A 14,289-nucleotide genomic window follows, 5' to 3' on the forward strand; every position below is an offset into this window, starting at 1 on the left:
TATAAAATAAAGTCTTACCTCTATTATAATTGATAAAAGATTTTCAAGTAGTTTTCTAATATAAAATTCTTGCGAACAGTGCTTAATTTTTGCTGATTGTGGCTACATTATACTGTGATAAAAATGCTTCCTGTTATAAAAACTACGTATTTTCCAGAATGAGAAAATTAAATTTTATTTAGTTTTTTTTTTTTTTTGTATAATTTAGTTTGATTGGAGAGGTCTCTACTTTTTTTTTTCAAACATTATATTTAAATATTTAGATTTTTCATCATATTTATGTAAAAATTGTAAGGATAAAATTTACCCTTCATGATTTTATCCCTTTTACATTTCACATGGTTCTGGTGGGAACCTTTCTGTTCATTGAATGGCATGCGAAGCTTTGACATAAAAATGTAGAATACCTCTAGATTCCTTTTCATTTTAAAAACTTAGTCTCATTGTTTACAAATTACTTCATTTATTCTCAAGAATTAAATTTTTCTTATTTCTTGACTTTTTTTTTTTTTTTTGGTATTGGGACTTAACCCAGGAGTATTTTATCACTAAGCTACATCCTCAACCCTTTTTATTTTTCATTTTGAGAAAGAGTCTCACTAAATTGCTTAGGGCCTCACCAAATTGTTGAGGTTGGCTTCCAACTTGTGATCTTCCTCCCTCAGGCTCCTGAGTTGCTGGAATTACAGGTGTGTACCACCATACCCAGTGTATTTCTTGAATACTCTTAATGACATATCTTGATAGTGTTCTTAAGTGTGGTTGGGTTTTGTCATAGAGTTAATGTGCTAAAGTTTCCAAGAGATATTTTCTTTTATGCCACATCTTAACAAATCTCACCACATCTTATGCTCACACTGGTGGTGATAACAAAACCAGACAAGGTACCTTCTCTCATAGAGTTTATAATGTATGAAGGAGAGCAAACATTAAACTAATTAAGGGAGAGAAGATCTTAAAAGGCTAAATATTCACATTGTTGGTAACAGTAAGAAATGATTTCAAGTGAGAAAAGTGAAGCCTGCTCAGAAAACTATGACATAGGGTTAAGCTCATGGAGGTCTATGCAGGGAAGTGGGTTGTAGAGAGAGCTAGGCAGGGCAGCTGCCTGGGACAAGTGATGTACTGGCTGAGACCTCAAGGAAGTAGATGATGATAGGGAAGGATTAGGGTGGGGAATGAATGGCAGTGGTGAGCAGCAAAACAGGTTTCAGGACAGGAATCCTGCACATGAGAAACCCACAACTGATTGAAAAAGGTGGGAAGATATGGTAGAACATGAGAGTCTGGAAGAACAGCTAAAGGGGTATGCAGACTACTGAAGCTTTTGAACTTTAGTGATCATTTGAGCCATCTGTTGACAGCATGAGAGACCCATAGAACTGTGAAGATATCTAAAGAATTACAATGTCAAACCAAGATTTTTATGAACTCTGAAAATGCTGAACCATTTTCATGAGGACAACAGCTTTGCATGCCTAGCTTCCACAGTCAAAACTTGTTTAATAACCTTTAAGCCCCTTTCATATCTCCTTTGGCAGCTCATAATCAGGGAAATTAATTCCATGGGATTCTTTATAAAGGTTTTTATTCAAATCTCTTGTAGGGGGTTGATGATGTCAGCCAATATGAACAAGTCATAGTAGAATTCTCTATTTTTTCCCCCACAAGTTTAATCTCAGACTTCCTTTCTCAAAAATGCAATTGGAAAACAGGAAAAGGGAAAATACAGCAATGCTGTTAAATGACATTTCTTGTATTGTTGTTGTAACTGATCTTAATCCTAAAGTTAAAGGGGACAGAAGGTCAGGAGGTCAAAAAGGATTTCTCAGTGTGATGTGTGACTTTACTTCTTTCCTTGAAATAGAGCCTCCAACTAAGAATCTGGTGAGAAGCACATTTACAAAAGTGAAAAATTAACTACCTAATATGATACCTGCTCTAAAGCAAAGAGAAACCATTGTTTTTATTAGTTAAAATGAGGGCGGTATTCTTACCAATCAATAGTCAGAATGAGGGTCAGAGGTTTACAGCCTTCAAGCATCTTTAAACACACCGGGGCAAATATGAGCTTCACGGGCAGTTTGTTAATCAAGATTTGTCATTTGGCTTTGTGTACTTTAGCTTATTAATGCTTTACACATGACCTCCATAAAGAATAAAACTGTCCCCATTTTATATTACAAAGGGGCAAGATTTCTTGCCTTTGGATTTTGAGGATAATATATTTGTGCTATTTGCCACTGCTCTTACCCCCCCCCATACACAGTTTTTCATTTATTTATTATTCATTGATTGCCTGGACTCCTGCATGAGTTATGACATCATTCTGACTCTGCTTCTCAAAGGAAAAAACTTCTCCCAGAAAATGTGCTTAAAAGTGGTATCTGGTGTTTTTTCACAAGAAGCTGAATATTCATTTGTCTGGGGAATTAGATACTTGAATACCAAAGCCAGCAGAGAAAGCCCTCTGAGGGCACATTGAACCTTGGATGAAGGACAACTCATTGACATATTAGTGATTCTTTCACAGGCAGATGCTACTCAGGAGCATAAGCCAAGAACTGACTGGTGAATCCTTGAAACCAGAGGTGGGGTGGTAGGGAGAGCACACACTTGAGAGAGTGCACTAGTTTTTGGCACACACTTTAGTGGCTTGACCTAATGAAACTCCTGTATGGCTTTTCCTGGGCTTCCTGCACTTCAGAGTCAGGAAGGGTGCAGCAGGGAGCAAGATGCATCTGTACATTGTGAGCAAGTCTCCAGATCTTCTAAGAAAGGCATCGCCCAAGGATCCCAGACTCGTCTCTATATAACCACACTGAAGTGGCTACTATAGTTTCTATGAAGATGTAAAGCCAGAATTAACACAGAATATGGTTTCAAAGTAAACACAAAATATAAAACAACTGAAAGCACCACAGAGTTAGATCTGTGTTTGGGATGACATTACTTTTGTGACAAGTTAGGTTATTTCTCAGAAGTTCATCCTTCTCATCTGAAAAAATGAGCTTATTAGTAGTATTTTCCACAGACAGTGATTGTGATCTTACTTGACCTATTAGCTTAGAGGTTCCTGGTATGTACAGACTTGATAAGTAGTAACTTACTATTTGTTATTATTAGTCCCATGGAATCAGTAGCATTGTTTAAAGTAATGCATTCTTTTGTGTTTTTATCTGTAATATAGACTGCTCTAATGCTAAAGTTTCCTAGTAAAATAACCTAGGCCTGGGCGAATTATGTAAGGACTTATCATGTAAAAGTAAAGAAATAAAAGAAAAATTAAGAAAATTATTAATCAAAAATGATTTCATAGAGGCAACACTCAAAGGATACAGTATGATGTGATTGTTAGATATGAAAAAAAGACTGCATTTAAGAATAATTTGCATTTATACACATTTTATCAGTTGCATAGAATGATACAAATTCTTCCTCTATTAGTCAGAAATTCTGAGAGGGGAATTGCCAATGTTAATTTTAGTCTGATTGCCTCTATTTTCACAGATCTATAATAAAGTCATAAAAATATAAGATTTTCTGTGAAATTTTCCATTAAAAAGAAAGTATTTTTGATTAATTTTCTTCCTCCATAAAAGCCAATTAAACCTGTATTTAAAAAAAATAGAATTGATAAATAGAAATTATTAACATGTTAAACATTTCTGATGCATCATAACTACAAGGTTTCAGACAAGGTACTTCTGTTCTCTTTATTGCTAATACAAGAAAAATCTTTGCTCTAACCAAGAGGGCTCTCCCAAGCTACTAAGCAGAACATCAAAAGTCAGTTATTGTAAATCTCCCTGTCAATGCTCTGCAGGAACCTAAGGCTCAAGTATGTACAGCCTGGAATAGTTTGCTTCGTTCTCAAATGACATCCGCGGCTTGCATTCCTCTCATCCTATGGTGCAAAGGAAGCCAGAAACCTGGGAATCATCCTGAACTCTCCCTCACAGTCTCCTTTTCTGATCACCCTATTGCTCCTAATGATCCGTTTGAGCACTCTTACCCTCTTTATCCTCATGTATAACCCAGTGCAAATTCTTATCTTTTGCCAGGGTTATGGTATTAGCCACAACTCCATTAGCTCCTCCATCACGTCTGGAGGGATCTTTCTTAAACACAAAACTATAGTTCTCAAGATCCTTTCCCAGCTCCTCCTTGACCTCAGAACAAGGCCCACACTTGTCTGTGTGGGGCTAAGGCTTTCTCCTCACTTTTCCTGCCTGGGGCTAGTATTAATTCAATATAATATGTGAGCCCTTTGGGACTTTGTCTGCAACTGCAAGGTTTATAGAATTTTTAGATGGTGAAAGTAATCACTCAGTAGGTACTGGGATTTTCTTTAAATGTAATGGTCAGAGTAGAAAGTATGGTAAAATGAATGATAAATGGTCAACAGAGATGAAAATGCTAATAAAAATCAATGGTTTTAATGGTTCTAAAATATTTCAGGACATTAGCATTTGACACAAACAACATTGAAGAAACCCTATTTAATGGAAATTTTTGGCTCAATTTTCAGTCTTTTTAATGTGTGACAAAGTGATATTGAAAGCCTTAGGAAAGGCCTGGATAGAACTCTAAGTCATGTAGGCACACAAAGGCCTAACCAAAGCTATGGCTGAGATGAGATAGTTAAAACCTAGGAACTTGATGAAGTCTCCTCGTCTTCCTTCTTTATTCCTTGTGCATGACTGATACATACACAACCTTCTAGTACATATGTCAGATTCACTAAGAAGTCCCTTTAAATTTCAAAGTCCAGATTGGCATACCTCCCATGTGGTCCTTTTAGGCCCTATATTTTCCCAACATGACACTTCTGTTTTTCCTGTATCCTTAAATAAATTATATTCTCTGGGATGGCCGAGGCAATTGTCAGGTTTATTGATGTAGTCCCACAATAAATCCATGCTTAGTTAAAATTACATGTAAGGAACACCTTTTAACTCAGAATGCATAATCATCTATGAGTCCATTGCTCAAGATGCTGTGCACCAAATAACATCCTGAGGCTAGAACTCGGGCTGGATAACAATCATTGTAATCTTATTATAAATGTGAACACTTTTTTGGTGTGTGTTATTTAGTTCCCTTTGACAGAATATTGTTAACAGTCACGCAGAGTTTCTTCATATGGTTAAGTTAAAACTTAACCAATTCCAAACTACTGCATTTTTAAGTGATTTACAGACTTTAAAAAGAAAGGTAATGATTTCCTGGTTTATTGGAAATGATATGGTCCAACATACCCTTCAATCCCTGCAGTTTTCATAGAAATTTAACATAAACACACAGTTAATTTCTTTAACATGAGGAATTGTCCAGATGATGGAATAAATTTCCCAATTATTTTCAGCATGTATGATGCCCAGAAAATAGAACCATTGTAATATCCTGGCCAGCTATTAGCATCTCTGGGGGCGTGGCATCCCTAAGGTGCACCTGCTGGGAGCCATTAGCCAAGTAGGTATGACAATTTCCTTGCCAGCGTACCCCATGTTGCAGTGACATTGAATGTAGGTGACCTTGCTCAAGGACCAAGGCGGATTAGGGCGTTCCCGGTTTAGGTTCCAGGTTTAAGGTTTAAGATTATTCCTGCTGGGAATAGGGCGTATCCTGCTGCCTGAGTTCCCCTTGAGTTCTCACGGGATTCAGACAGTATTCTTTGGGAGATAGAAGCCCAGTGGAGGTGGATTTGGGCAGAGAACGTGGATTTCCCCAGAACGTGATTGTAGACGGCTGGTGTGAGTTCGGGAATAAAGAGTTGCTGTTTGAATCTACAAGCTGTGTGGTGGCTCGTGATTGTGTGCCCAGCCAGACTGCGGCATTTGTGCCCAGCCAGACTGTGGCATGCACCTATGTTGCATGATGATTTTTAACCTGCCTCTTTTGGAAGTTGTGGAAATGGACATGACACTAAACATGTTTAAAATAAAATTGTTTAAATATTCTCAAATGGGAGTTCTTTCTAAAATATTAATAATATGATTAATGGACATATTTTATAATCCTCATAGCAACTCTATGTGACATACCACATTTATATTCCTGCTAAATGTTAGAAAAAAAACTGCTTTATGATATCTTTATTATAGACTGTTGCAAAATAATTTTGTTGACCTTAATGAAAAAAAGACCTTTGAAACATGAAAATCCATTTGCATTCAAAATAACTATGGGCATTACCTTTGGATAAAAGGAGGTCTCTGAGGATACGGCAATACTCCGGGTGGAATACGGTGAACACAATACACAGTAGAGAATGTGAGTGAGTAAAGTGTAAGGGAAATGCAAATGCCATTACATAACCATGCTTAGTGAAATTCAGACTCTATGGAGGGCATCATTTGATCCACTATCAATGGTAATGTCAATTCATTCTTTCAAGTTCAGTTAATATTGATGAGATTATAAACACATGGTTTCCTCCCTTGAAATTATTTCTCCATGCAAACACACCTCTCAATAGCCTAGCAACTCATCTGCCTCTGCTTTCAAGGCTAGATGCATCACACATTCCCTCAGATAAAAGGAATGATTCAGACACATCGTCCACATGTCCCTTCCTAAGGAATCAAATCCAAATTTCCATCAAAGGTCAGTGCAAACGAAGTCTAATGATCACAGACTTTTCTAAATTATTTTAAGGAGATCAACTCTTGCCTGGACTTTTCTCTGAGTCAGGTCTATGTATTCACGTTTCTGTTGCTGTACAAATAAATGTGTGGTTTAAAAGCTGTTTTTAGTGCTTAGAATTCCTTGGGTTACTACAGCTTTTATAACCAGTGACAAATATGCTGCAATATTGCAAATGAAGACGGTTGAGGCCTTGAGTCTTGTGATGTATTTAAAAGGTTATAAAAGAGAATACTTGATTAAGTGGTGGTCATAAGAGAGGTGGGAAAAACAACTTGATCTAGGAGCCTGGGTATTTGGCAATGCTAGCGACTGAATAAGGACGATAGAAGTTGAGTTCTTCTCTGGGGTAGGGGGATATTCTGAGACAAAATTACTTTAAGAAAATTAATTTTGAGGTGCCTTTGGGCCATACCTGGACTTGTTTGTTTCTTGTTTGAAATTCAGGGGAACCATAATATCTAGAAATGTGTAGTTGATAGTCATGAAGATAAGTTGTTACTAAATCATAAAAGAAAAAAAAGTATTGCCCAAGGAGAGTACATACATTGAGCAGAACAGTGAGTCACAAGAAGATCACCAGGAGACACCCCTCCCATGACACTCTCTATTCATATGTTCTTGACCATCATCTGTTCACATACTGCGGTGGGATCTACAGCATGACTTGTCGGTTGATGAATCTTGTTCTTTCAAGCTCTTCTTCAAATCCTGGTGATTAGTGAGAAAAAGCAGAATTCACTCCAGATATATTTCCATATTTTTTTTTGGCTGTGAGTATATTTTTCTAAATTGCTACATCAGGAGTAAAATAACCCAATCAGGTTGTGTATCCCACACTCATGATTCGGTATTCCTCATGCAAAAGAAAAGCTCCATTATAAAGCCAACACACCCACAATGTCTTCACAATAAGGTGGAGTTTTCTACAAAATATAAGTTGATGGGCATAACTCATGATATTCACTGACTGAATTCAATTCAATTTGCCTGAATTGAATTAGAGTAGGTTTTAAACTACTGTACCATACACACACATATAAACCCTATAAAGATATGTCATTTTCCTGAAGGAACAGGAAGTTTGGATATAACAAGCCACAGACACATTTAAGCTAATCAAAAGGCAGGCATTAAACTTTCAGCCTTTCATCACCTAGTAAAATGCACAGTAAACAAGGTGCTCCATTGCCGAGTTCCACCCCCAGCATGTGTGACCTGCCTGAATTGACAGAGTGAGGCTTAGCAATACGTAGAGGTGGTCTGCTTTGTGAACTGAAAGCCTAATGCTTTGTCTTTTTGGCTTCATGACTATGTAAAATGGTCACAATGTGAACACATCAATATCAAAACATCCTCATCAGAGAAATATATGATTTCCTCATATTCCTGTGTTCTAGCTTCTCCTTATTCCTCAAATAATCACACCTTTGTCAAGGACCATCTCCTGTTTATTTAATTTTTTTCATTTTTCCCCTTTGAAGTTTATAACTGATATAACAATTCTTTATCTACTGTCCCCACTGCATTGCAAACTGTCTCTATCTTCTGATTATCAGTTCTAGAAGCTTTTTCCAGATTGACTAGTCAATATATCAACCAACAACTATGGTTAAGCACCAGGAACTACTATAAAGGGAATGGAAATATTGGGTTTCTAGCACCAACAGCCATTGGCAGCTATGTCTCATTTTTTCCCTTGGTACTTGTTATTCAGAGAGAAATATAAATAATTAAAATTTCAGCCCTGAGCCCCAGAAACAGTACAGACAATCAGACAGAGGCAAGAAAGGTATTTGTAGCATCAGAATAGCCTAAAAGCTCAGAGGCACTTAATAGTTTTGTACATTAATGCTTGAGAGATCTGAAATATTACCATCATCTGAATGACTTGACTCTGAAAAAAAAAAGCCAGATTTATAGGATTTCCAAGATACTATACAAATTTTCCTTAAATGATAGTAGCAAATACCCACTGAGCCCTGGAGTGAATTTCCACTTTTTGTCAGTCTTCTTCACAGGTAAGAAACATATGTTCTGGGCATATTGATTAAAATATCATTGCTGCTAATATTGTAGAAGACATGGACAGATTTTTGGTGTTTCTTGCCACAAACCCGAGAATTGTGCCTCCTGTTTAAAATTTAAAAAGATAAAAGAGAAACATACAGACAAATAATGATGCAAGAGAAGAAAATAAAAGGCAAAATAAGTTAACAAATAACAAAAGAAGCCAATCTATGATTCTTTAGGTTTACAGAAGTAAGCATAGGACACATGTCTCTTCACAGAATAGCAATTCCTACATAAGCACATGAAAAGCAACTTTAAATGTTCAGTTCCTGATAGCAAGACACTGTATTTCTGTATTTTTTTTCTTTCCTGATAGTGGCACAGATGGACTCACAATTGGGGAGAACGTAAAAAGATTCTATTAAGCAGGTGAACTAGGAAAGCTGACCTATCTTCCTCTGGGCTTAGTTGATCATTACCTTTGATCAAACAAAAGCCCACATGTTCCAGCTGCCCTTATGCCCTGGTTACTGCAGTGGGTAGGAGGGGAGAGAGAGAGAGAGAGAGAGAGAGAGAGAGAGAGAGAGAGAGAGAGAGAGAAATCTTAAGACAAAATAGATATTACATAAATTTGCATAGCATCTTGAATTCAAGCAATTTTCATGTTTCCAAGTTCTTCATTAAGAAAAAGAACATTTAAATGGGATGATGAAAATGACTCAAAATAAGTCATTACTCTTTCTATAGTAGAAATGATTATCTCAAAATAAATTTAAGTATTTAAAATTAGAAATATTATGTAATGTGTACATAGACAAAGATCTGCATAAGGCATGAGGCAGAAAATGGTGAGGGCAGAAAAGAAGAAATATGGAAAAAGCCAGTGAGAAATTACTCCTCATGACTTTATACTGAATTTTTGTCAGACACAGATTTGCAGAAATCCATACAACTGTCTCTGTAGACTACCCAGTTATAGTAATGATGAAGGAATTGTTGGCTTTTTTCTATGTTCTTTGAGCCTTTGGAAATGCAATCACTTAACAAGGATTAGACAGTGACTGAACAATATCTTTTTGTTTTCTGATTCAGCTTATCACATTTGGTAGATATTTGGATTTACTTTAGTTATTTCTGTAAGCCAATACTTTACAAAATGAGTTGATATTTTGGTTTGTTTTCCTAAAATAAGTATTAAAACTTGGTGTCTTCTGAGCCACATTAAAAGATATCTAAATGTGGTGAAGTACGGGAAAACAGTTTACAAATTAATATGCATGGATATCATGTTTTTCTTAAAAATATGTAAACTTTTTGGTAAGTATATAAAAAAAAATCCTTCTCTTACACCTGGCACAAATCAACTCAAAATGGATCAAAGACCTAGGAATTAGACCAGAAACTATGCAACACCTAGAATAAAACATGGTGTCAACACTTCAGCATATAGGCATAGACAACGACTTTCTCAATAGAACCCCTATGGTCAGGAAATAATGCCAAGAGTTAATAAATGGGAAAGCATCAAATTAAAAAGCTTCTGCACAGCAAAGGAAACGATTTAAAATGTGAAGATAGAACCTATAGAACTGGAGAAAATTTTTGCGCACTTCTCTTCTGACAGATGATTTCCAGAATATATAGAGAACTTAAAAGCTGAACACCAACAAAACAAAACAAAACAAATAAACAAACAACCCACTTAATAAATGGACAAATGAACTAAATAGACACTTCTCAAAAGAAGGAATTCAAATGGCCAACAAATACATGAAAAAATGTTCAACCTCTTTAGTTATCAGGGGAATACAAATCAAAACTACTCTGAGATTTCATTCACTCTAGTTAGAATGCTGACCATCAAGATACAAACAATAATAAATGCTGGAGAGGATATGGAGAAAAAGAAACATTATATGGCTGGTGGGATTGTAAATTAGTACAGCCACTATGGAAATACGTATGGAAATTCCTCAAAAGAGTAGGAATGGAACCACTATATGACCCAGGTATACCACTCCTTGGTATCTATCCTAAAGAATTAATGTCATCATATTATAGCAATGCATACATATCTATATTTATAGCAGCAAAATTCACAATAGCCAAACTGTGGAACCAGCTTAGTTATCTGTCAATGTATAACTGGATAAAGAAAATGTGATATATATATATATATATATATATATATATATATATATATATACACACACACACACACACACAATGGAGTTTTATAAGCCATAAAGAAAGAATGAAATTACATTATTTGCCAGGGAATGGATAGAATTTGAGAATATTATGTTAAGCAAAATAAACCAAATTCACAAAGTCAAGAATTGTATATTTTCTCTTATATGAAAGCTAGAGAGGAAAAGGGAAAAGAAAAGCGGGAAGGGTGGAAATTTCATGAAAATCTAAGTGAGATCAGTAGAGTGGAGTAAAGGGGAAATACTGGGGCTTGATTTTGGACAAATTATATTGTTATATCATGAGCATGTATGACTATGTAACAATGAACCCTACCATTATGTATAATTATAATGTGCCAATAAAAATATGGTAAAATAATAATTCAATTAATTTGAAATGTTAGGCACCCTTAAAATAACAAAGAGGAGGAGTGATAAAAAATGAATAAACTTTAAAAAATTTTGTGGAGAAGAGGCCTCAAATTGTTGGTAGTAATATTCCAGGAAATGATAGGGGACTTTCTGTTTAATAATCTCCTGTAACCACTCAATTAGATTGACTACTATTACAATTAGAAAAAAAATCAAAGACAACTTCTGCTGTAAATTATGTTATAAATTGATAAAATATGGTTTTATGTGCATGTCCCAAACAGTGTTGACTATTTTGCTGGAGATCAGAGGCTAATCCATGTTTTCTTGATAATTCTGACACTGAGCAGGTCTTATCTGAATCTGATGAGTCAGATTTGTGGAGCACTTTACCCCTGAATAAATAGTTGGCTTGTTTTTAAAGAATCTCTTGGTATTATACAATTTTATTGGTTCCAAATCAAGGGAAAATGATAGGCAATGTCTATCAGTTGCTGAAAGAAGATATGGATACAGTAAATTTTAGAGATATTGTTGCAGTTTCCCAAGGTAAGATGTGTATCAAAATATAATAGATCACTTGTTATTTCCCACACTAGAATTTAAACAGTATCAGTTTAATTTGGACAAGAAAAAGTTTTGGAGGGATATGTTTAGTGGGAGTAAATGAATAAACTTAGAATGAGGTAAGCTCTCACGTCTAAATGACAAGAGGAGTGTCTGGAACCATAAGAGGGCATGGGCAGCCCTAGGGTGACGTCACTCTGAGCACAAGATTGCTCAAGCTTTAAAGATAAGTAAATCTTCTTTCAATTTTTAAAAGAAAGTGATGTTAAGTAAGACCTTCAGTTTCATTAATTAACTTCAAATGACTAAAGAACTAAGACTTTCAAGTCTTAGAAGGAAAAATATGTGATTGTAAATCAGTGGCATTTTATTTGATATTTCTAAGGCTCGTAGAGAGGGACTTAACTACAATCTAATCCACCAACCTAAACATAAGGATCAAACTCAGTCTATTTTTCTTACATCAACAAAGTCATTTGCTCAATTCTTGAAGTAAGATTTCAAATTTCAAAGAAACTTTGCATTTTGTGTCAACTTGAAACCACATACATCTATAAAAGATTACTTCAAGCTAAATTGTGGAAATGGCATTCTTGCTGCTGTAAGTGTTGGCCAAAGTGAAATCAGAATCTCCCTCTTCAGTCAGAGAACTAGCAAAGGTCACAGTGAGTTCTCAGGATTTGTATCATATACCTGCAAGTTTACTCTCAAACTTGTGATAATTTATTGTTCACTTTTCAACAGCTGAAAGTGTCTGGCCAGAGGTGAAATATATTTACCTGCCTAAGTGCATCCATAGTCTCTCTGGCTACTCCTTGGAAATGGCTCTGCATGATTTTATATCATATACAATTATTACTTATTTCTTGCTGCTAAATTTGGTCTTTCTTAGGGTGATATAACTCAAATGCCTTCCATTCCACAGTTACCTAATTTCTAGGGCTCCTTGAACAAGCATATCCAGGAATAGATAGCTTTCAGTGTATATATGACAGGAAGATAGCATTTCTTTAGCATGGATTATCTGTAATCTGCTGTCTCCATGATGAGCATCTGCAACTGGCTTTGTCAAACAGAGTCGGATTAGATGAAAGCTGAAGTCTTTGTGAGCTGGTTGACTGGCAAGATGAGCTCTGCCCCAGGGGAACAATTGGGCGGCTGATGCACAGCTGATGGGTTCCCGTGCTTTCTCTCACATCTGATCTCCCTCATTTTATCTATGCTGATAAGAATGAGAAAAGTGTCTGAACTGGACAAAGACTGATGATAGGATATTATTAATATTTTTCACATAAAATCTAAAGCAATAATTAGAAATCTCTAAGCAGCGTCAGGTCGTTCTTTAAGCTGTGAATTATGTGGGTCACACAGGTTTTCTCCCCACAGGTTTTCTAGTCTATTTCTCCCACCTCCCACACATGAAGAGGAGTTTGTCCATATTTAAGGATGCGCCAGGGATCTGTGACTGTGGAACAAAGCTGTAGTAGGAGGCTAGAGGCTGGTTCATAAAAGTACGTGTTTATCCACCCAAAGAAAGTTGTTACCCCATGAGGATTGTAAACCAGATGACGTTTTTAAGGAATATAAAAATCTTCCCTATGATGCTCAGAGTTCTGGCAAGTATTGTTTTCTGAGCAGACTATGAAATGTGACAAAGAATTTTTTTTAATTCTGTAGAATGTGTAAGCAGTGAATTAGAATCCCTGTGATGCCAAGAGAATTTCCATTTCTTTGAAATTCTTTAACTCCTTAACTTCAGTTTCTTTTCCATTCCCACATTTTACATTTTTCATAAGTTCTCCATAACTGTCCTCCAAGTTAGAACAGTTGCATAATTTAATGTGTCTCTGGATTCTGAGTTTATATAATACATTTCATAGAAAAATGCTGCAATTGATATCATGAATAATTATGAATTTATATTTCAAAGTTAAAAGTATATATATTTTGTTTTCCTATATATTAATAAAAGAAAATTTTATGAAGTTTTTGCTTGTATTTTTATATCATTTTTTTGAGGGAATTTTAATATTTTATTTTTTTAGTTTTCGGCGGACACAACATCTTTGTTTGTATGTGGTGCTGAGGATCAAACCTGGGCCACATGCATGCCAGGCAAGCTTGATACCACTTGAGCCACATCCCCAGCCCAATAACATTGGTTTTTAAATTCAATTTTCAAATCATGTATGTCAAGTATTTTTATATCATTTTTAATCAGAACCACTGTATAAACATTTTTTCACATTGAGGTTTCAAGGTAATAAATAGCATTGATAGAACTTCACTGAATGCCCACTCCTTAAGTAATTTTTATGTGTCCAGCACAGTGTGCTGTCAAAGGTAATTTACTCTTCATTTTCCATTATACTATAAATAGAATTGTTTGCCTATTGGTTTTCTAACATAACATTGTTTTAATAATAACTCCTATTAATCTGGAAACAATAACTCCATAAATCAAAGATAAATAGCACTAAAGTTTGGCAGAGGGTAA

This window comes from Marmota marmota, unplaced genomic scaffold (assembly GCF_001458135.2).
Source record: "Marmota marmota marmota unplaced genomic scaffold, marMar, whole genome shotgun sequence".
Taxonomy (NCBI): Eukaryota; Metazoa; Chordata; class Mammalia; order Rodentia; family Sciuridae; genus Marmota; species Marmota marmota.